The sequence below is a fragment of the Lontra canadensis genome, unplaced genomic scaffold (genome assembly GCF_010015895.1).
Source record: "Lontra canadensis isolate GAN:19392208 unplaced genomic scaffold, GSC_riverotter_1.0 scaffold12, whole genome shotgun sequence".
Taxonomy (NCBI): Eukaryota; Metazoa; Chordata; class Mammalia; order Carnivora; family Mustelidae; genus Lontra; species Lontra canadensis.
The window spans coordinates 20,304,883-20,327,705 of NW_022631006.1; positions in this window are offsets into that span (position 1 = coordinate 20,304,883).

The window sequence follows — 22,823 nt, forward strand, 5'->3', positions numbered from 1 at the left end:
TGGGAGCTGGGAGCCAGCAGCCGGGTCTTCCCCGCCCCGTCACTGCGCCAGTAGCCAGTGCCTCTCCCTGCTCTGTGAGCATCGCCCAGCGGGCCACCCCTCCCTGGGTCCACAGGGGCTGTCAGGGGGAGACCCAGTGAGAATGTAGCATTTTGTTCACCCCAGATTAGCTGTCCTGGGTTCTAGGCACTCTGCCTCTGGGAGAGAGACAGGGAAAGAGAGGGAGGGGAATGGGGATCCATTAACCTGTACAGAATATTTGGCTTTCTGTTCTTCACATGCATGTATGTGTGTGTATATTCTTCCCCATCAACTGGTACAATTTTTAATAAAACTTTTAAAGCAAAGCTGGTCTTTCTTTTTCAAGGTGTGATAAAATGCCAAGGGGATCCCTTAGGGAATTAGAGACTCCTGACTAGTTTCTAGCTGCTGTTCTGAGTTAGCCCCAGGCTCCCTGCTTTTGTTAGGACTTCCTGTCCCCTCTGGGAGTGGAGAGGAGCTGTGCTGACCTCACAGTTAGCAGCACCGGAGAGGCCCCAGGAGGCGGAAAGACCGGGGCTTTGAATCCAGACTTAGATTTGGATCTGGTTTCAGTGTCCACCAGCTGAACGATCTTGGGCAAATGATGTCCCCTCTCCGAGCCTACTGCTTTTCCATGAGTACGTGTCAGCAACGCTCGTCTGCAGAACAGAGGGGAAGGGCAGAGGCCCTCAGTGGGGGCAGCCTTGGTGACCCCAAAAATGCCTAGGAGCTCCTCTACAGCCCATCCTCCTGTCCTGTGTCTAGCTGGTCTTTGGCTTCCTTTTATCAAGGCAGCATCTCAGGAGGTGTGCTGGTTGGAGGGGGGCTTGCATTTCTTTGTGGATTAACAAGGTGTCTGACTCAAAAGGGTCATTAAAAGCCCTTGACAGAATTCTGAAAATCCTCGGAAAAAGTCCCACTTCTGGTCCTGTGAGCAGTGAACTGCGAGCTGAAAGGCGAGGTCGCCTTATCCGTGTGGGCTCCCTGTGATTTAGGAGGCCTTCTGCTCTCCAAGGGCCAGCTTTGGACTCCAGTTCCTACCCTCACAGATAGTGGGAGCGTTCATGTCAACTGCCGTGCCTGGCCTCTTCTTTTTTTTTTTTTTTTTTTTTTAAGATTTTATTTATTTATTTGACAGACAGAGATCAAAAGTAGGCAGAGAGGCAGGCAGAGAGGGGTGGGGAGGAAGCAGGCTCCCCGCTGAGCAGAGAGCCAGGTGCGGGGCTTGATCCCAGGACCCTGAGACCATGACCTGAGCCGAAGGCAGAGGCTTAACCCTCTGAGCCATCCAGGCACCCCGGCCTCTTCATTTTTTAAAATAGTTTATTGATTTTATTGATTTGAGAGAGAGAGAGTGTGTGAGTTGCGGGGTGGCAGAGGGAGAGGGAGAAGCAGGCTCCCCCCTGAGTAGGGAATGATCCCAGGACCCCAGGATCATGACCTGAGCAGAGGGCAGATGCTTAACTGACTGAGCCACCCAGGCGCCCCTTATCGCTTCATTTTATGCATGAGTAAACTGAGGCCCAGAGAGGGGATGTAATTTTCTCTTCAGGCTTTTTAAATAGCTGAGTCAGTCAGAGGGGAGCTAACTCCATCCGCCCAGGTTTCCATCTGGAAATAGCAGTGCTCTTGCCCAGATCTGCAGGGAAGCCAAAACTCGTCTATTTTTAATGCCAAATAACTGCCTCTTGTCCTGTAAAACATGGCACTTCTGACCACTCTATATTTGGACAGAGAGATTTATTTTTACTGGAGTGCGGTAGAAGCGGGGCCTGGTGCCACATCCGGGTGTTATTGTACATTGCACGTGCTGGGTTGTAGTCGAGCCCATTAAGCAGCTCCTCTGAGGTACGCGGGGAATTAGTAGGTAATTGGTGAGAGGAATGTCTTTCAAGTCATCCGCCACTACTTAGGGCAAGGCTGCACTCAGTTGCCCAGGCTAGAAACCTCAGAGCTCACCCTTGTCCCACCTCTCCCTCCCTCTCTCCCTCTCTGATCCCTCCAGAGGAAGTCCCTTGAGATGGTAAAGGCACAACTGCCTAAGTCTGAACCCAGGCTCCGAAGCTTACCGGCTAAGTGGCACTGGGCAGGTCATAGTCTCCCTGTGCCTCAGTTTCCTCATCTGTAAAAGGAGATTAGTACCTACCTCATTGGGTTGCTGTGAGCATTAAACATGTGCATACATATAGGGGGCTTGCAGTAGTGCTTGGTACATATTGAGTTTTCCATAAATGTTCACTGTGAATATTATTAATAATATTATTGCTTTTATTATTTTTATCTGTAGGCAGCTGATCCATAAGCTCTGAGCATTCTACTTAGAAGGGTCTCTCTATTTTTAAAAAATTTGTATTTATTTGTTTGTTTGAGAGAAAGAGTGTGTGTGTGTGTGTGTGTGTGTGTGTGAGCGCAAGTGGTGGAGAGGGAGAAACAGACTCCCCACTGCGCAGGGAGCCCAATGTGGGGCTCGATCCCAGACCCCCAAGATCATGACCTGAGGCAAAGGCAGAAGCAGCTCAACGGACTGAGCCACCAAATGCCCCTCAGAAAGGTCTTTTGCACCAATCCTCTTACCATCTCTCCACATCATCTTCATATACCTCTTCACCTGGACAACTGCAGAGTCCCCTAACTGGTCTCTTTGCCAGCCCCGTCCCTCCCACAGCATGTCCTCGGCCACCAGGAGAACTTTCTACAAGACAGACCCACTCCCACCACTCCCCACTGGAAAAGCTGCCGTAAGGGATCAAGTCCACATTCCTTAGCCTGCCTCTCCCGCTACTCCCTTGTATTAATATTCCATATTTGTCTTCTTGTATTTGCATTCTGCACAACAAATTATCCCAACAGTCAGCAGCTTAACCACTAACATTTATTATTTCACAGCTTCTGTGGGTCAGGGCTTCAACACTCAAACTGACAGTTTTGTGTTGAGAGGCTAATATTAAGGTGGGGATTCCCGGATTCCAGAGCACCACTTTAATTTCCATGAAGTCAACTGTACAAGTCCAGCAGCGGGGCATGGGGAGGGAAAGGGAAATGTAGTAAGGATACAGTGCGGCAGGTGGGTCTCCTGCCCTCCAATCAGCAAGCACGTGCCTGGACTGAGTGTGACACAGGACCACGCATGACAGCCCTTTCCTGGCCTCATATCACACCAGCATCTTATCACACCCAGAAATAAGTTTTCCTGGTTCAGGATAGCCCTAAATGTCAGTGGTTTCCTCCACTGCTCCACGGAAGCAACAGAACTGTCTTCCAACCTGAAGGAGAGGCTGGCTGGCTGGTTGGAATTTCCTGAAAAGTGATGTGTCTGCTTGTGGCCCTTCACAGGTGTCAGAATGGATTTCCAAGGGCACTTTCTACTTCGTGTGAGTTTTTTGCCTTACGGGAGGTCTTATGACCGGTTCCTGTGGAAAATGAGACTATAGAAATTAAAAAAAAAAAAAAAAGAGGGGAACCTGGGTGGCTCAGTTGGTTAAGCATCTGCCTTTGGCTTGGGTCATGATCCTAGGGTCCTGGGATCACACCCTGCTCAGCAGGGGGTCTGCTTCTCCCTCTCCCTCTGCTCGTGTTCTGTCTCTTGCTTTCTCTCTCTCTCTCAAATAAATAAATAAATAAATAAAAATCTTAAAAATAGAAAATGAGACTCAATCTGACCACTCAACCCAGCTACCCTGCCCTTAATCCCCTGCTTCCCAGGAGAAGTTTTTGCCCTCTTGAATGGGCAGACTCAACATGGAGCTGGAATTGGGATTGCCCTGAAGAGTAAGAGGAGAGTGATGAAAGTGGTGTCCTGTCCAGCTGCTGCTTTTCCTGCCATTCAAAGTCCTCAGCTTCCATTCTCCTCTGCAGGTGGGTCTGTCACTAGCATTTGAACTCAGGTCAAGCCCTGCTCACTTGAGAAGACGAGATCAGCTGAGTGAGTCCGTGGTACTGCCTGAAGCCCTCACCATGAGTGACACCCCACTTCAAGCCCATGCACAGCTTTAAAACAAACAGGCCACATGATCCCTACCCTCAAAATTAGGTCTCAAAAGAAATCCAGTTGCTATGAAGCAGTGGAAACCCTACTTGATTAGGATTATGGAGACTAGGTTTTTAAGCTGACTTTGTCCCTAACTGCCTCACTGACTTTGGGCAAGGACCTGACTTCACCTCTCTTGGTCCTTGGTGTCCTTCCTCATCTATAAATTGGGATGGGACCAGACTGCATATCTATAACCCACCCAGCATTTTTATTCAGCAGTTTCTGTGTTGGGTCTTGAACTCTTGAGATTCTGCTGGAAACCATCTAGGAATCTTCTCCTCAGGAGATGACACAGAATATAGAGTTTTTAAGAATCTGGGATTCCAGGAAATTTACTGAGTCTCTTTATCTGTCACTTGGTCCCCAGGTTTAGGAACTCTAATTTCGTCGTAAAGGAAAAACAAAAGAATGAGTACGGCAAAAACTTAGAAACCAAAGCCAGTCCTTTCCTCATTCTGTCCCTGACTTTGCTCATACCAGAAGAAGTGGTATTTCTTGGGTAATACCCAAGGGTACCTCTCCCTCCTGCACAGCTAGCTCATCCTCGCCTAAACCATGAAGGAGGGTGGCACAGTTCCTGGAGGCACTTGTGTTCCTTGTGCCACATTCTTGATTCCAGAGATGCACCCTTCTCCATCGTCAACACACCCAGAGACTAAAGCTGTGACCACGGTCTGGCCTTTGGGAGACCACCACCCCAGCCCAGCCCAGACAGGGTATCTGTGGCCACAGCCATCTTTGCACACTGTCTAGCTTATCTACCTTGAAGTGGGAGCGATGAGCCTGGTGCCTTTCTATAAACTCAGGGAAGAAAGGGGCTTCTGGCTCGGATGTCCGTGCTGAATGAGCTGGTAGGAAGCAATCAGATGTTGAAGGTGAAGGAGAACATGGCCTGTGGCTGTGGGAGACCCAGAAGCTGTTAAGGGCAAAGGCCTGGGAGCTCTGTGCACCCCAGATAAAAGGTTCTTGTTTTTCACCTGAGTGAGCCCAGGGTTCTGCTCAGTGATTCTATCTTTGAAGTGGAGAGGGTTCAGTGGCTGGTAGCAACCTCATTTCTAACACATCATTACATTTGCCAAGTGCCCTTGAGCACGGGGTGCAAACTTCATAGACAATGTACACACACACACACACACACACACACACACACACACACACAGGCTCAGGTGGCCTGGGCGCTGCTTTAAACAGTGACCACAGAAAAACCCGTGAGCCCCCAAGTCTGATAGATCAAGCCTTGGGTCCAGGGTCCCCTTGCCTGAGCCATAGGGCTTGGTACCATCTCAATGTGTTGCTGTTTATTACCAGTCCAGATACATAACTTCAGATCCCTCCTTGAAATGCAGAGAAGAGCCAGTGACATTTCATTGACTAGAGAAACTGAAATCCACCTAGAAGATTGGATCTCACACCCTCAGGACCACCTTTCACCACTGGCAATCACCACATACTCATTGCCCTGACCACCAATGGGCAATGGTATGTGAATGGCTCTGTGCACATCTAGATAGACCACATGCTTCCTCCCAGTGGCAGGAACTGGTCTGTCCCATTCCCCACGAGATCCTCACTACCCAGCAAATAACCCGACATTTGCGAGATGCCCAGAAAGCTTTATAGAAGGAAGGAGCGGAGAATAACAGAGGAATGAGGTGAGTATCGATGGGATGTTCAGCCAGATAGGCTCTCTGCCACCATATTCATCTCTGAACTTCCCCTGAGGAGTCCCAGTGGGCCCAGGCTTTGAGTGGTAAAATCAACCTTGTTTCCTTTTTCTCCCCCAGCCAAAGTCTGGAAGTCAGATTCTGCATACTTTCGAGAAACTTGCTCACTTCAGTGAGATTCAAAGCAGCAGTTTGGGGGCGGGATCGGGGAAAGGACAACTCCCCCACCCCCACCCCATGCCCGCATTGTGACAGGTGGGTGGGGATCAGTTTAGCATGGTGGACCGGTGGACCGGGCTGAGGACCACCCGCCTTACTGAGTGTTGGCCATGAGCGGAGCTCAAGCTCCCCAAACATCTGTGGGTCCCCAGCACTGTGGTGAAGGTGCTGCCAACGGCTGTGGGTGCCTGAGGGTGCAACCGGGGTGGGCTGAGTCAGCAGCCTGCCAGCTTCCCTCTGGCACTGCTCTGCCAGCCACAACCCTCCCTTTCCTGAACAGAGGCCATGAGGGGTAGATGTGGTCTAGGCTGCTCTGGTCTTTTCTCCCGCTTACCGCCCACCCCCACAATCTGGGATGAGAAGGGGAGGGGCTTCAGGGAGCACTGACACAGAAACAGCCTGCAGTGTTTAGATGTTGGGAGTCCAAGGAAGTTCTGTCCAATAAACTCCCCCTTGGACACTGCTCTTGCTTCCAGTCTCTCCCGCCTGCCTCTTCCCAGCACTGGCCCAGGAGCACATGTGTCCCTTTGCAAACCACGGCAGCTCTATTTTTTAAAAATTTTTATTTATTTATTTATTTTGAAGTTCTTTGCTCCACCATGAGCCCCAGCCAGAAGCTCCCCTCACTGGGAGCCTCCTGGGAGCCTGACACAAAGAGGTAGCCTCTCTCCAGTGGTCTCCTCTCAGACCCTTGAAACCTGTGTCAGCTCTCCTTCCCGCTCCCCCTGCGTGTCGCCCCGGGACTGCCAGTCGCTGGCTCCCTGCACACAAAGGCTTCTCTGTTTCGGGCCAGGCTAGAGTCACATGCTTTCACTCTTAACCCCAGAGCTTTAAAACTAAACACCCACCCTCTTTGGCCCCAGATGACCCTGTTTACGTCTGCTGAGCCAATGGCAAACAGCAACAGTAGGGAAAACTTCTGTCAGGAGAAACTTCTCGGCTATTGGTGTGAGAAAGCAAATCTTCACTTTGTATAACATGAGGTCTTTAAGAAGTTTTGGGAAATGACTTACAGGGAAAAAAAAAAAAGAGAGAGAGAGAGAAAGCCAGCAGCCCGCCCCAACTCCTCTGTTTTCTAGAGTGTCTCTTACCAGAGACCTGGGGGGTGGGGGAGGGAGAAGCGGGTGCAGGATAAAGCTCGAAATAAACAGAAAATGGTGAGCAGGGTTTTCACGGCTGAGGGGAAAAACCATCCAGATTTTCTCATTGAGATCCTACTTTGTTTAACCCTTAAGGAAGATATTTTTATGAAGGATATTCTCTTTGTTCCGTGTCAGTGGAGATATGAAAGAAAGATTTCCTTCCTTGATTTTGAGGAGTAACCTGTGAAGCTCTGGAGGCTCTGGAGAGGAGGTCTGGACTGATCCACTTCAAAGTTTTGGGTCAGAAGAACTTGCTTTTCTGTTTTCCCCTGAAGATTCCTTTTCTTTCAGTCTATGTGGTAGCCCGCGTGAGTTGTGAAGGAAGTCAAGTTTCCTTTGATTGTTCTTATCCCCGATCAAAGTGGTAGAAGTTGAAGGGAAAACACCAGAGCCCAAAAATGCTGGTAACATTGGAGACTCCAGATTAGGGAGCGGGGGTGGGGCCGAGCAAGCCAGTTCCACGGCCTCGACCTCATCCTCCTCGTCCTCATCCTCAGGGTCAATGAAATTCTCTAGGCAGGGAATGGCAAATGAGTATCATCTGGAGTGAGAAACTGGCAGCCAGCAGTGTTAAGAAGGATTCTGATGCTCTATCTAGGCTTAGCAGAAAAGAGCACCACGACTAATGAACAATGTCTGCTGGGCATGGGAAGAGGAACTAACAGTACACATTTGCTACCTCTGTCCTTCCTAGTGCCCTCTTGGAAAGTTAGATTATGGTATATACATAAAGATAAGTAGCAAACTGGGCAGGAGGAGATGGTGAGATGAGAGAAGACATAGCTATGGCAGAAACAGTGGTGCTTGTGAAACATATGTGGTCCTGCATAGTAGATGGGCCATGTGACAATAAAATACGAAAGAGCAATGAAATAAAAGCAGAAATGATGTGTGTTGCCTCCAGGCAGGGGCAGAAAATGCCCTTGTGCCATTCTTTACTCTCTCTTTCCGTGTTCTGTGATTGGGGAGGCACCTTGCTCCAGATAGGACAGCTACAACATGGTGTCAACTGTCACCTCGGGTCTCTGAGGACTATGTGGAGTAGAGCCCTTGGCCAACCTGGAATGAACACCCGACATAAGAGAGAAATATAACTTTTTTGTGTCCACTGGAACTTTAGAGTTACTGTATTACTGCAGGATATGCTGCCCTATCCCCGCTAACATAGCCACCAGAGAGGACAGTTTTTTCTTTTCTTTCTCTCTCTTTTTTTTTTTTTTAAGATTTTATTTATTTATTTGACAGACAGAAATCACAAGTAGGCAGAGAGGCCGGCAGAGAGAGGAGGAAGCAGGCTCCCTGCTGAGCAAAGATCCTGATGTGGGGGCGCAATCCCAGGACCCCAGGATCATGACCTGAGCCAAAGGCAGAGGCTTTAACCCACAGAGCCACCCAGGCACCCTTCTTTCTCTCTCTCTTTTTTTTTTTTTCTCCCCATACTGGAGATCACTATTTAAAACAAAACAAAATCAAAAACACCTTGAAAATCAACTCTGTCCTATGTGAGAGTCACCAGTCCAAAAGACACTAATTGTGAAATAGGGATTCAAATTCTGCAAAATAGTGAAAGTAATTTGAACACATAAACAAAATATAAATATAGTATATTTTATTTATTTTTGTTTATTTTATTTATTTATTTGACAGACAGAAATCACAAGTAGGCAAAGAGGCAGGCAGGGAGAGAGAGGAGGAAGCAGGCTCTCTGCTCCGAGAGAGCCTGATGTGGGGCTCGATTCCAGGACCCTGATCATGGGTCATGACCTGAGCCAAAGGCAGAGGCTTTAACCCACTGAGCCACCTAGGCATCCCCAAATATAGTATATTTTATTTATTTATTTATTTATTTATTTATTTTTAAAGATATTTTTTATTTATTTGACAGAGAGAGAGGTCACAAGTAGTCAGAGAGGCAGGCAGAGAGAGAGGAGGAAGCAGGCTCCCTGCTGAGTGGAGAGCCCGATGCGGGGCTCGATCCCAGCACCCTGGGATCATGACCTGAACCGAAGGCAGAGGCTTTAACCCACTGAGCCACCCAGGTGCCCCAAATATAGTATATTTTAAACATAACTTCCAGTACTAGTACTTACTACACCAGTATGACCACCTGGGGCCAGATGGGATGGCCAGAAGGATCAATTGCGGAAAGAAGGAAAAAAGGCTTCAGATGTTAGTCCCAGTACCCTAACGCTCATGTTAGGGTACTAGGCCTGGAGAAATCTAGATAGAAAAGGTAAAAGAGACCATGGCAGTTTAATTATATGTTGAAGGATTTCTTAGGGAAAAGTGCCGATTACCCTCAATCTCAATTAACAAAGTATTTCCATGCCAGGATCTATTTACCAAACTCTGCCAGAATGTTTGTACAGATGGTTCGGTTTATACACTTTTTAAACACAGGACTTACCGATCCGTTTTTTGCTTTTCTTCTCGACTGCTGTTCTTCCTTCTTCCTACCACAACAATGAATATTTGCACTACTGTGCAATTGCCCAATCTATTCTTCCTCTGCCTGGGCCACTGCCCATCCCCATACTTCTGAGGCCTGTGCAACATTCACAGTGATCATAGCCATTTAAGGTTTTGCTCCTTGTTCTTAGGTTCGATAAATCTTTGCATCTCTGATTTTTTTTTTTTTTTTTTTTTGTAAGGAAACCTTCCTAGAAGTTCAATTTCTGGGTTGGAGTTGGAAGGAATGATAACTAGTATATTAGAACCGGCCCACCCCATCCAAATCTCAAAGGTTTAATACAAAAAAGTTTTCTCACTCACACATCTATCTAATGTGAATGTTTGGTGGAGTGGCCTTCAACATGGTGATTCAGGGACCCAGGTTCCTTCTAATTTGTCACTTGGCCAACTTTAGCACGTACCTTCAAAGTCATTACAAATGGGGGGTAAAGAGGGTGGAGAAATCACGTCTGCTTGGAAATGATACACACCACCCGCATTCATTTTCCATGAGTGAGTCCTTGTCACACGGGACTGTGCTTACTGTAAGGGGACCTGGGGAATAGAGTCCCTGGCTGGGTGGACACTCCCCAGCGTCATCCACACGCTATGGAAGGGCACAGCGTTGTTGCTCAGCTAACCATCTCTGGCCACAAAGGGCCTTCCAAGTCCGTGTGTATTAATTCTGCAAGGAAAGTCCCACACACTTTTAGGTCACGCGATTGACTAATGTGGTCACAGTTTCACCACTTACTTGATTCCCTTCCTTCTCCCATCACTAGGCTCAAAGTGAATCACTTTGATTCCGATGGTGTGAATTCCTGCCCTGTGAACATCTTTCCCCTTCCACTTTTACCCAGTGTCTTGACAGTCTTGCTTAGTGGAAATTTCCATCCTGACTCCTCTTCCCTTTTGTGGGACAAGAAGTAATTTTTGCTGACTGCTCTCATTTGCAGCTCTGTCCTTCTCCTGCTCCAGGGTGCCTTCCCCCTTTCTCCAGAAGCTGAGCAGATATCCCTCTGCCATTTGAGCCTTCTCTACAGGGCTTATGTTTGGGACCTCCCTGGAAACCATCCCCCTCCCAATCCTTTGGGATTTCGATTTTCAGAGCGTGTTCCTGCTGGCTCTGGGCCTACAGTTCACCTTGTCTCCTGTATGGTTTCACTTATTTAGTCCTATCCCCAGATCCAGGGATGGTGCACATTCTGTCTTTGGCTGCTTCAGTGCTGATCTTGAAAGGAAGACTTGGAGCTCAGAGTTCCATCCTTGGGCCTGCCAGGCGCTGCTGAAGTAGGTGGTTGTGTCTGGCCTGGTACTTCTAGCCACGTACCCCAACCCCAGGTCTTGTTGACTCATTTTAATAGAGAGGAAAGAGGGAGAGCAGGGACAAAGGGATCATGTTACCTGTGACTGTGCACTGTCCTGGGCCCTGCACTAGGTTTTCTGGGGTAGTTAGAGTTGACTGAGGACAGTGTGGAGCAACGCTAATGCCTTGGGAGAACTGGAAAACTCCTGATGTGGGCCACGAGGGACTGCCCCACATTCTCAGCTTGAAGACTTCTTCCAAGACCCCTGGGATCCAAGGTTCTTCCCGGGGAAGAGCCTCAGCTTCTAAGCTTCACCCACAGGAAGGCCGAAGGTGAGCAAGTTCCACTTGGTCACTGGCCACCAGGAAGTGTACCCGGAAGCAAGTTGTGAAAAATCTGTCACTTTCTCTCAGAATTGGCCACTTGCAGATGCTCTAACGAGAGATGCTAACATTCTTCCAGTCCCTCCCTTTCTGAGCTTCTCCCTTGGAAAAGCCTCTGAGAGTCTAACTTCACGCAGGGCATTGGCAAATAGATGCCACAGCTAGGGCTTGTCTGATTTCTGACCTGTTTCATACTTCAGATACTCCCCCCACCTGTTTTCAGGACAACCCTCAGGAACTTTTTTTGGCTGGGGGTGGGGGAGGGAAAAGGAAAGACACCAATTTCCTCGAGAGAGGTGGGGTAGGGGAGCAGACGAGAGAAAGCTGCTCTGTCTGGAAAGGAAGCCAGAAAGGAAGACAGAGTCTCTTTGAACTTCTCCCACCGAGCTGACGGGAAAATGGCAAAAACACCATCAGACTGGATCAGGATGCAAGGGAGCAACCCGGAAGGCATGGCTCCTTTGAAGGTTTCCCGCTCTGCATGAGGTACAGCTTCTGGAAGGGAACACCAGCTGCAGTGAGGCCCAAACCTGGCTGCTCCTACCGACCCCACACTGGAAACAGGCTCAGTGGTGTTTTTGGAGACTCCCCCACAGTCCCCAGAGCCAGAGCAAAGATGCATGCAAAGCAGAGTAGAGGCTGATGAGTTAACCCCCCACCCCCGCCCCCAGGGAACCAGGGAAGATCAGGCAAGGACCAGGTGAGGAACATAGGCGTCTGCAGAGAGAAAGGGGAGTTAAGCAAGGACAAGGGCCATCCTGGGTCCTGGAGAGACTGTGCCAGTGAGTCCCAGTAATGACCCAGAGGGACTGGGACTGGGAAGGTCATCATTGGCCTAGGCAAGGGGGATTGGAGAGGTGAGGGGTGTGAGCCGAACGCTCTAAGTCATTTGTGGGACACAGCACAAAATGCAAATGCAGCACCAATTCTTCAATTCTTCAAGATTTCATTTATTTATTTGACAGAACAAGCAGGGGGAGTGGGAGAGGGAGAAGTAGGCTCTCCTCTGAGCAGGGAGCCAGATGCGGGGCTCAATCTCTGGACCCCAAGACCATGATATGAGCTGAAGGCAGACACCCAACCAATTGAGCCACCCAGGTGCCCCCAAATTATGAAGAATTTAAAGGTGTCAACAGCAGATATGAAACCAAGTGCAGGGTCCTTGTGAGTTCAGGTCCCTATGCACCTGGTTCCAGTGGGGTCCCCATGAAGCCAGCCCCTAGTGTGAGGTGTCCAGAGTGGAAATCCTGCAAGCTCCTGTGTAAACGGGCTCCAAAAAGATGAGTCCAGGCTGTAGAAGTGAAGGCCAGGAGTGAGGGGAAAGTCACACTCCCTCAGGAGTCTTTCGGTTTTAAAAAATATGGGGAAAAATAAAGACTCTCCATTAACAACACGTTTTTAACTTTTTAACAGGCCTTCACATCTCTAAGTCCATATAACAAAGGTGACAATTTTATGAGCCAAGTTATGCATAGCACATTTTATGTTCCTAAACGACCTAAGTGATTTTTGTAGGTCCTTAAAGGACACTTAAAAAGTAAGCACAGTGGAGGAAAAAGAGAATGGTGCGTATTTTTATTTCTCCATCAAATGACCATATTTCTTATATAGAAAAAGTTCATCCTTCTCCTTCCCCCCATTCCTCCTTTTGTCCAAAATGTCAGGACATTTCTCATCCCGGGTCCAGACCAGTTTTGTTTATGACTTGTCACTGTGTCTTCTCTCGTGGTTTGGAGACCCTGACTCTCCAGTGTGGTTAGAGCTGGTGTCACTTGGTGGACCCCATAGTCTCCCCACCCTCAGATGGGCAGTTATTCCATATAGCAAACTCCTTCTGAGAACAGAGTGCATGGAAAAGTGAAAAATCTAGTCCTAGAAAAACACATGTTTTTGCTCCTCAGCGGGACCTCTCCGAGGAGAGATGCACTGACCATCCCCTAAGATTTGGAGACTCTGTTCTGTGGAGGGATCTGTCTCCCCTAATGTCAGGCCAAACCAGCGAAACCTTGGCTCAGCAACACTGTGAGACCATGGACCTTCTCAGCATAGGATGAGGGGTCAACTTGAGGAGACACGTGCGCTGCTACTCTACTTCATTGCCCCGGGGGAGAGTGTCTGAGGAGAGTCTGGGAGCTAGAAGTAAACTTTTAAAAAGCCAAGAATTTCCTTTCTACCCAGCCAAGCCCTGTTTCTATCACCAACAGGAGCAGCTTCCTAGCAAAGAGACTTAGGAGAGCCCTCAGGTTGGCTCCCCTGACAATCCTTTCCACTCTCTCTTCAGGGTGGCGCTGCTGAGGTGGTCTAGACCCAGTGGCCCTGAAGAGTTTTGGAGGGACAAGAAGAGAAAGGCCCACTGGGGCCTCAATCTGAAGGCCAGAAATGAGGCCTGCCTCACCTGCTCTTCCTGCTGACAGACACCAGCCAAGCTTAGCAGCCTCCCTCATTCCTTGCCACTGCCCCACCCCCTCTACTCTCTACCCCTAGCCTGTGGGGCCACATAACAGCCTAGAACAGGAAGAGGCCCTATCAGGGACAGTCCCCCAGGGAGGACCAAATGTCAGGGCCAGGGGTCTGGGGACCCAACAGGAGGTCCTTCTCCACTGGCAGTGACAGTAGCCAGCAGTGGGAGTGAGGCCAGAGGGTGGCAGCGGGCCCCAGGGGCAGGCCTCATGCCCTCATGGCCAGGGTGACTGAATCTGCCAGCTGTGGGGCCGGCCCGTGCCAAGTCTGCCCTGGCTCCGTCTAGTCGTAATGGATGCTGGCGCCAGGCCAGGCCCCCTGCCAGCTCCGGTCACACTCGGCTAGCTCGAGAGGCCCAGCCCATTAACTCCTCGCCAAGGCCCATTGTCTGGGTCCCTGCCCGGTGGTTTATTTACGTGGTTTATTTACTCCGGGCTGGCTGGACAGCCGGCCAGGCTGGGAGGAGGTGGCGGCGGGGAGGGGGGAGTGAGGCTCCAGGCTGCTTGTGGGGAGGGGCCAGCCGGGGAGCCCTGTGGGCTGGGTGGACAGGACGGCGGCATCCAGAGCCCCAGGGCAGGGCACGCTGGGAGGGTGGTTTTTTTTTTTTTTTTTTTTAAAGCCACATCAAAGATTCCCAGTAAAGGCAGAGCGGGACACATGCCGTAGACACGGGATCCTTAACTCCCCAAAAGTGGCTTTCGAATCCTGTACAAGAATTTTTAACATTACATACGCTCTTCCACTTTTCTAAGTTGGCATTTAAACTTTTCATCCCAAGTTTAAATAGTTCTAAAGGATATGCTTTCTAGCATTTTATAAACACTGTTTTTTTTTCACCTTCCACATCCTTCTGTTTGCCTATGTAATCTATATGACAGCCATTAGGAAAATTCAAAGAAAAATCAATATTGATATTATAAAATATTTTTAATCTCTTTGAAATGTCCAGTGGAATCTAAATATCATGGCCATTTGATAGCCTCCATTATCCATTTAAAGAAATGGAGAAACGTTCTAATTCTTTAACAGCTGGAAATTTACATTGTTCCCTTCCTTCCATGAGCTTGTATTTCTATTCCACTCTGTTACACGGATTTTCTCCACAGGTAATGTATTTTTTATGATTGACAATCTTTTACTGAGTAACACAGCAATAAAAATGTTTAAGTTAAAACTTCCTTTGTTCGTAAAGCTGTATTAACAATTTTTGTTTTGATTTTAGTTGTTACAAGGACTAATAGTCTATCGATGAGAACAATGTAAATAATTGTCAAATTTGACACCTATTAAACATAAAAAGTAAACTTTTATCATAAGTGCAACTCTTAATGAGATGGGAAGGGAAGGTTCTCATCCACATTAATGTGCATATATGTGGATGACAACTTCTTATTGCTAGACTGAAGTTTCAATGTCTATTTCATCCCCATGATTAAAACACTGAAATTTAAACACTGAGAAACCTGTTCACACAAGCAAACAAACAAATACATAATAGATGGAAACCAGTGAGCTTTGTTATAGAATGCCATTCGATTCTCTGAACTTCCAAATTACATACTTCATATTATTATCATATCTTTTTTTAATGATCTGCTGACAAGGCGATTAGCATCTCCTTTCATTTTGTTGGAAGCAAATAACTAGAAACCACCTGACTTGCAAAAAGACTTGTTACGCCATCCTTAGAGTCCCTCAAGGTCTCATACCTGTTCCACAATGCAGTGCTCCCAATGGGGTTACAATGAGTGAGAGATGCAGCTCTCTCTTAGAAAGCCCTGTTCCTCCCACTCGCATGGAAGGGGGAGGCATGCCTTCTCTTATGTGCCTTTGCAGGAAGATCACTTTTAGGAAAAAGCATAGGAAATGGAGAATCAGAAAATGGATTCTCTTCCAACCATCTCGAGTCACAACTCCTGGGGTATGATACCCCAATTTTATGAATAAGACTGAAAGTTTACTTGAGGACCAGAACTTACATTTTGACTTCTCTGCTAGGAGTGAGCTCAAAAACCAATATGATTTAAATACGCAGGTGCCTGTGGTCACTACTACAGTTCTTCCTGCCCTCAGACTGCCCTTAGCAGAGCTAACTTCCCTTCCTCAGGCTCCTATCTTGAACTTGCTACTCATAATTACCATTAACTGAGGGTTCCCTGAACTAAGGGAGGAGAAAGCAGCTGGAGCCTGGGAGAGACCCTGTTCATCCAAGTTAGAAACATTTGTCTCTCTCAGGGTCCTAGCAAGGTAGTTTCTAATGAACTGGCAAAATTTTAAGAGGTGTCCCTCGCGGGGTGCCTGGGTGGCTTAGTCGTTAAGTATCTGCCTTCGGCTCAGGTCATGATCCCAGGGTCTTGGGATCAAGCTCCACATCAGGCTCCCTGCTTGGTGGGAAGCCTGTTTCTCCCTCTCCCTCTGCTTGTGTTCCCTCTCTTGCTGTGTCTCTCTCTGTCAAATAAATAAATAAAATCTTAAAAAAAAAAAAAAAGAGGTGTCCCTCCCATATATTTGTATATTTATAAGTCATGTACATGTACCACTGTCAACCCATTTATTGTGTGGTTTGAACGTTGAGATTTTGCAAATAAAAATATATCAATAAAATAAAATACAGTTTATTTTATTCCCTAGCCCCATGGATTGCCTCCCGAAACTTCTTTGGAACTGGATGCCTTAAGAGCTTTCCCTCAGGGTTCCTCTCAAAACCCCAGGAAACGTGTGGGGGAAGGGCAGGAGGTGGTACTGGAACGTTCCTTCTGGCCCTCTCCAAAGCATGACATTCCATCATCCTCCAGCCTGTATTTACGAAGATTCTGTGCCAGGCACTGTGCGGGTTCTGAGAATACAATCTCTTGTTACACAATAGTTCGAATATAGTTAATGCAACTGAACTATACAGTTAAAAATGGTAAAAATGGAAAATTCTATGTTATGTCGTTTTTTCCACACACAGAAAAGAGTCTCTGTTCTTAAAGAGATTATGGCATAGTGAGGGAAACGGAATTCACTCACTGGTTTATCTGGCAACTTTTAATTAATAGAGTGCCAATCATGTCCGAGGCCCTGTGCAGGTGCTGGGGAGAAGCCTATAAGCAAAACCCAGGCACCGTCAGTCTCTTAGGGAGCTGACCATCCATGACCCGGCAGGAATGGGCACCCACACTGCCCCAAACAGTAACTACTCACTACATGTGGTTGTTAAAATGAATTGAAATCAAATAAAATGTCAAATTCAAACACCAGCATCACTAGTCGAATGTCAAGTTCTTTTTTTTTTTTTTTTTTTTTTTTGAATGTCAAGTTCTTGATAGCCACAGCCAGCTGGTGCTACTCTGCTGGCCAGAGTAGCTAGAGAACGTTCCAGAATTGCAGACAGCCCTGAAACCCTGAGTGTGGTCACTGCCATGGCTAGGATGAGTCAGCTCAGCAGGTCAGGACCTTGTCAGCCTCTCCGCTGCCTTGGTAGCGATTTGTGAAAGGTGTTCCCTCTGGGCTGGTGCAGCCCATGCCAGGGATAAGACTTGTGGAGCAGAGTGCAGTCCTGGGCCTAAGAGAAGTCTAGTTCCTCTAGAAGGAAGTGTAGATTACCGCATGTCACCAGGTGCCCAGAGAGAGGTAAAAGACTTGGGAACTCGGAGTTATGTTCTAATCTCCTCACCTGCCAATGTATCAGGCAGCTTCTCATGCTGTTTTCTCAATCTCTCTCCCATGTCCGCACCAACTAAATACCCTTCATGGCCTGGGTAGATCACCATCTCCATGCTCCCCAGTCTTCCTTGAGCCCTTTGTGGGGCCTAATTAGCATTTATGGAGCACATACTCCTCCCCTAACCTGTGACTTCTCCTACCTGTGCCTGACCTGCCTTGACCCACTTTCCCGCCTTGTGTCACACATCAAAGACACCAAGAAAAAGATTTATTAAAGGAATCTATCTTTCCGTGCCTCAATTATCCAACCTGAGAAAGGGTGAGGCTAAGCCTCCCATGAAGTCTGCAGGGATTCTCTAAAGAAGCTGGAATGTAAACAGCCACCCACCCAGCCTAGCTCTTCCAGAAGACAGAGACATGGGCTGGTCTCACTCTTCCATGCATCAGAAAATCCCCTCTTCTGGGTGAGTTCCAGGAGGGGTAGAAACCTGCTGCCAGAGTTCCGGAGTGATAGAGCTGTATCTCAGCAAAATACTTCCTGCAAACCTCTGCCCAGCAGCACCCCGCCCTCCCACCAACCTGCAGAACCTGCCCAGAGTTAGACAGTCATTTCTTCTGTTTTCACAGCGGGGCCCTCATGCGGGGTAGCTCGAAGACTCATCCTGGCGTGGGCGCTGGGGATGCGATGGCCCAATGAGAAGAGAATCAGTTTTGGAGTTGGGCCTGGGTTCAGATCCTGATTCTGCCATCAGTCAGCCCAGTGATCCATGGGCAAATAACCCCTCTGAGCCCTTTTTTCTTTATTTGTAAAATGGACACTAGTACCTACTTCACATGTTGTTGAGGGACCTAAATGACAGGAAGTCTCTAAGGTGTGGTTTAGAAGTTGAGATTCTGGCTCTGTCACTTACTGGACATGGGACTTTAGGCAAGTTACCTAGATGTTTTGCATCTCTGTAGTAGGGGCACCATAGGAGAGCTGAATTTAGAGGGTTGTTGTGAGGATTACTTAGTGTCTGACATGTGCTGAGAGTCCAGTGAGTGTTGGCATTTATGATCTCATGTTTCCAACAGGTGAGATAAGCAAGGTTGTTATTACTATCCCTGCCCAGTGGATCAGGTAGGATCACCTACTGGCTGTTGGGAGACCTGAATGAGAATCCAACTTCCCCACAACCTAGTCTGGCTTCAAATCAAGCCCCTGGCCAAGACCCTGTGCTGGCTGGTTCCCTGGGCCCGGCCCCAGGCTCTCAGAGCTGCTAGATTGTGAACTGCTCATCCCTGAGCCATGGTTGCTGGTTTTGTTCCCTCTTAGAGGTCCTGAGGAGGCTCTTCATGTTGGTCTGTGGCTTTGTCACTTGTCCCTGCTAGAGTCTTCCTCACTGCCTGTGGGAAGTTTCTCCTTACTCATGCTTGAGGTTCACTTCAATGCCCAAGAGAGGGCATGCCTAACCCCCTTGGTTGCTTGGGATTAGAGCAGCATAGGACAGTGCAAGGAGCACTTGGGGTCGGGGTTGGGGGTGTGGTGATAGACCTTGACTCTGGGTCCCAGCTATCCTGACAGCAGGAGTGTGATGAATATAAAGTGAGGGCCTGAGAAGAATTAAGCCTTGACTGAGTGGTGGGGAGGCTGAGACTGGACGTCAGGAAGAGAAGAAAAGACCAAGATTTTTCACAGGTAGTAAGGACCCCCTCTCCTTTCCATTTCATAGATAAGGAAAATGACATCCATTTTGCCCATGTTATATAACAGCTTGGAAGAAAGGTTGGGACAATTACTGTCTGTCGAGTGCCCACTTAGCTTTCCTTGCAGTACTCAGTGCCCACTCACCACCCATTCAGAACAGATGGTGTCTGGCAAGGCTTCCCCCCTTCCCAACATGGCTGCCTTTATTGCCACCACAGGGCCTGGCCTAGAGGAGGAGGCTAAGCTGAGACCTGTTTACCCACCTTCCCTTGAAGGATCATCAGGATAATCGCATCATCACTTGTACTTCTTGTGTCCCCCTTCACCACCAGAAGCTTGAAAATCTTGGTGATTCTCATCCTCCCGACTCTCATGCCCATATGACTCGTTAATTCCCTAAGCTGACTCTATGCCCCAAATCCTTTCACTTTGCTTCCTGGAACTCATAGTTGATTATCAGCAAAATCTCCCCCTATATTCACCTTTGCTCTGAAAATTCTTACACCTTCTTGCTCTAACAGAAACCTCCCTGGTCCCCAAAAGACAATTTCCTTGCAGCCATCCCCCTGTGGTGTCTACATCTTCCCCTACCTTCCTCACACCAGTGTGCCCAGAGGTGGGGAGTTGTTCTCCTTGTTCCTGATGGCAATTTCTAGGATTTTTCTCCTTCTTCCTCCTACTTTAAAAAATTCCAACCCCTTTGAAGGCCATACCGTTAGACCAAACCAGCCACCAACCCTTCTAGTTATAGACATTTACCATAATCTAGACCATTCCCACTCATTCACAGAATATTCTAGTGCCAGGCTCATGATCTTCCTCTCCACTTCCGCTCCTTCCTTCCCTTCAAGATGTTAAACTTTATTCTTTCATTCAAAAAATGTTGTTGAGTACCTGTTCATTGCAGCAGATACAGTTCTTAGAGTTGAGGGTATAGGAGTAAACCAGAGCGACAATGTCCCAACCCTCAAGGTTCCTACATTCCCACAGGAGCAAGGACAATTCACAAATAAATAAGCAGTGCTTAATACATGAGAGGCAGAGAAGCTACAAAAGGGAAAGAGGCAGATGAGGGCACAGTGGCAGGGGACGAAGGAGCTGTCTTAGAGATGGCAGAAAAGAAGGTCCTTGACATGGATGACCCACCCAAGCACGTACACCTCCTGTGCACAGTCTTTTTTTTTTTTTTTAAGATTTTATTTATTTGACAGACAGATCACAAGTAGGCAGGCAGAGAGAGAGAGAAAGGGAAGAAGGCTTCCCATTGAGCAGAGAGCCCAATGCGGGACTTGATCCCAGGACACTGACATCATGACCTAGCTGAAGGCAGAGGCTTAACCCACTGAGCCACCCAGGCACACCTGTGCATGGTCTTTGACCACCTCTCCCCACCAGACTCTTTCCCTCCTCTGCCACCCAGTCCTGTGGCTATAGCCTAGAACTGGGCACTGCTGAATTCCCACTCTCTGACCACCACCTCTTGGGTTTTAGTTCATTTACTCTATTCTTGGTCCCCTTTGGGACCTCCATTCCATTGAACTCACCCTCTTTCACAGTCCGTCCTTTACCTCCTTTATCTCCTCATGAACCTTCCTCTCCAGCTTGGATTCTGTGGCCTGTGACAGCACCGACACTTTCCACCAGCCCTCCCCTCTCTTTCCCTTCCATTGGACTCTCCTGACACACCTCGACCTTGCTTAACCCCAAAGCCCTACCTACACTGCACCTGCACCAAGTACCCGAACATTGCCAGGGAAAATTCTCAGCCATGCTGACTAGCCACACTTTACATTTCTGACCACAAACCTCAAGTGGGCACTCAGCTTGCCCAGAGATCCTATTGTGTTTCTCTACTAAATTCACTGCCCCACTTTCCAGATGAGTGTTTCACATCTTCTTCTCTCTTCTCCAACCCTCAACACCTCCTCCCTGTTCCCCACTGTTGGCTAACCACCTCGCCTTTTTTTTTTTTTTTAAGATTATTTATTTATTTATTTGACAGACAGAGATCACAAGTAGACAGAGAGGCAGGCAGAGAGAGAGGAGGTAGCAGGCTCCCTGCTGAGGACCCTGGACCCTGGGATCATGACCTGAGCCAAAGGCAGAGGCTTTAACCCACTGAGCCACCCAGGCACCCACCACCTCGCTTTTTATTTTGCTGAGGAAATAGATTCAACCTTAGGAAAAGTGCCTGTCTTCTCACCGTCACTGTTTCTGGACCCTCGTCCCCGCCTTCCTTTCTTACCATGGATGGCCTCCCCTCCGAGTCTGGGCCAACCACTCCACTCATGCACTAGATTCCGATGCCTTCATTAGCCAACGACTTCGCCCCCAAATCATCCTTCTCCCACCTCTGCTACAGGGCTGCTCCTCTCTATCAGATCTTTCTCACCAGCATAGACACATGCTGTCATCTCTCACACTTTAAGAAACTCTCTTTTGACTCGCTTTAGCTCCTGCCCTGTTTCCTTCCTCCCCACGTCCTCACCCCCATTCCTGCTTAGCCCACCCCAGCTAAACTTCTGTCTCTGCCATGCCATTGAAACTGCACTTGTCCAAGTCCTCAGTGGCCTCCTGGTCAGCACATCCAAAGGTCAGTGTCCTGTTGTCTTATTCAGCCGGTTAGCCCCATTGGAACCCCAGAGAAATGGCTCCTCCTTGAAACACTGATGTCCAGGATGCCACATGGGTCTGCCTTCCTCCTGCCTTGATGGCCCCTCTTTCTCGGGCTCCCTCACGGGTTCCTCCTCTCCTTGATATCTCTGTTAGCACGGAACGGGGACTTCTTCCCTATTTACAGTCTCTCCCTCGTTAGATGCCATCTAGGTCTGTGCTTTTAAATGCCATCGAGATGTTGGAATCTTTCAGAGGCAATGGGGAGCAGAGTAGCGAATGGAACAGCAGCTCTACGTCTGGAGCTGCTGCCTGTGTGTGAATCCCTGTGCCACCCCGATTTGCCATGTGACGTAGTCGGTAAGTAATCCTCTGTGCCTTGGTAAGATGGTACCTCACATAGGCTGTCCCCAGAGCAGAGTCTGAGACAAAGGCTTACGTGTGAGTAGTTTTCTGGGGGGAACTGACCCAGGGAGGAGGAGTGAGGGAAAGGAAGAGTGAAATAGCAATGGAAGGCTGCTGATCAAAGGTGTTGGAACAAGTTGTCTGTCTCTAGGTGACTGTTGCTCAATCCTACAGGACCTTCGAGAAGCTTTATGAAATGGTTCAGATCCTATGGGAAGAAGGAGGGGCACTTATCCATTGGCTCCTGCCAAGTTACCCCGTGAACGCTAACTACCCTGTACTTCTTGGTGGTTCATGTGTCAATGCCAAGTGGGTTTCATGGACATCCCTCATGCCATGGTTTCAGGAGGTAAGAGGCATGTAGAGGGACATGGTAAGGCTGCATTTGCACGACACTGGTCAAGGCCTATGCAAAACTGGTAACCGCAGCAGTGGCTGGAACCAGAAGTGAGATGGGGAGCATCCGAAGTTGTACCTGAGACGTGCCCAGTACAGACAAGAATAATGATGGAACCCTCTTCACAGGGCTGCTGGCCCTTAACATCTGGTGATCTCCATACTGGTGACTCTGACCCTGACGTTACCCCTGCCTAGTAGACATCTCAGAGGCCTAGCTTGTCCAAAAGAGAGATCTGATTCCCGGTCTGTCCCCCAACCCACCTTTTCTTCCAGTCTCCCCCACTTCAGTTCAATGGCCTGGATTCTCTCCCCGACCACACACATCCAATTTATCACAAATCATAGCTCCAAAATATACCCAGTCTGACCTGCTCATTAACTTCTGTCACAAAGC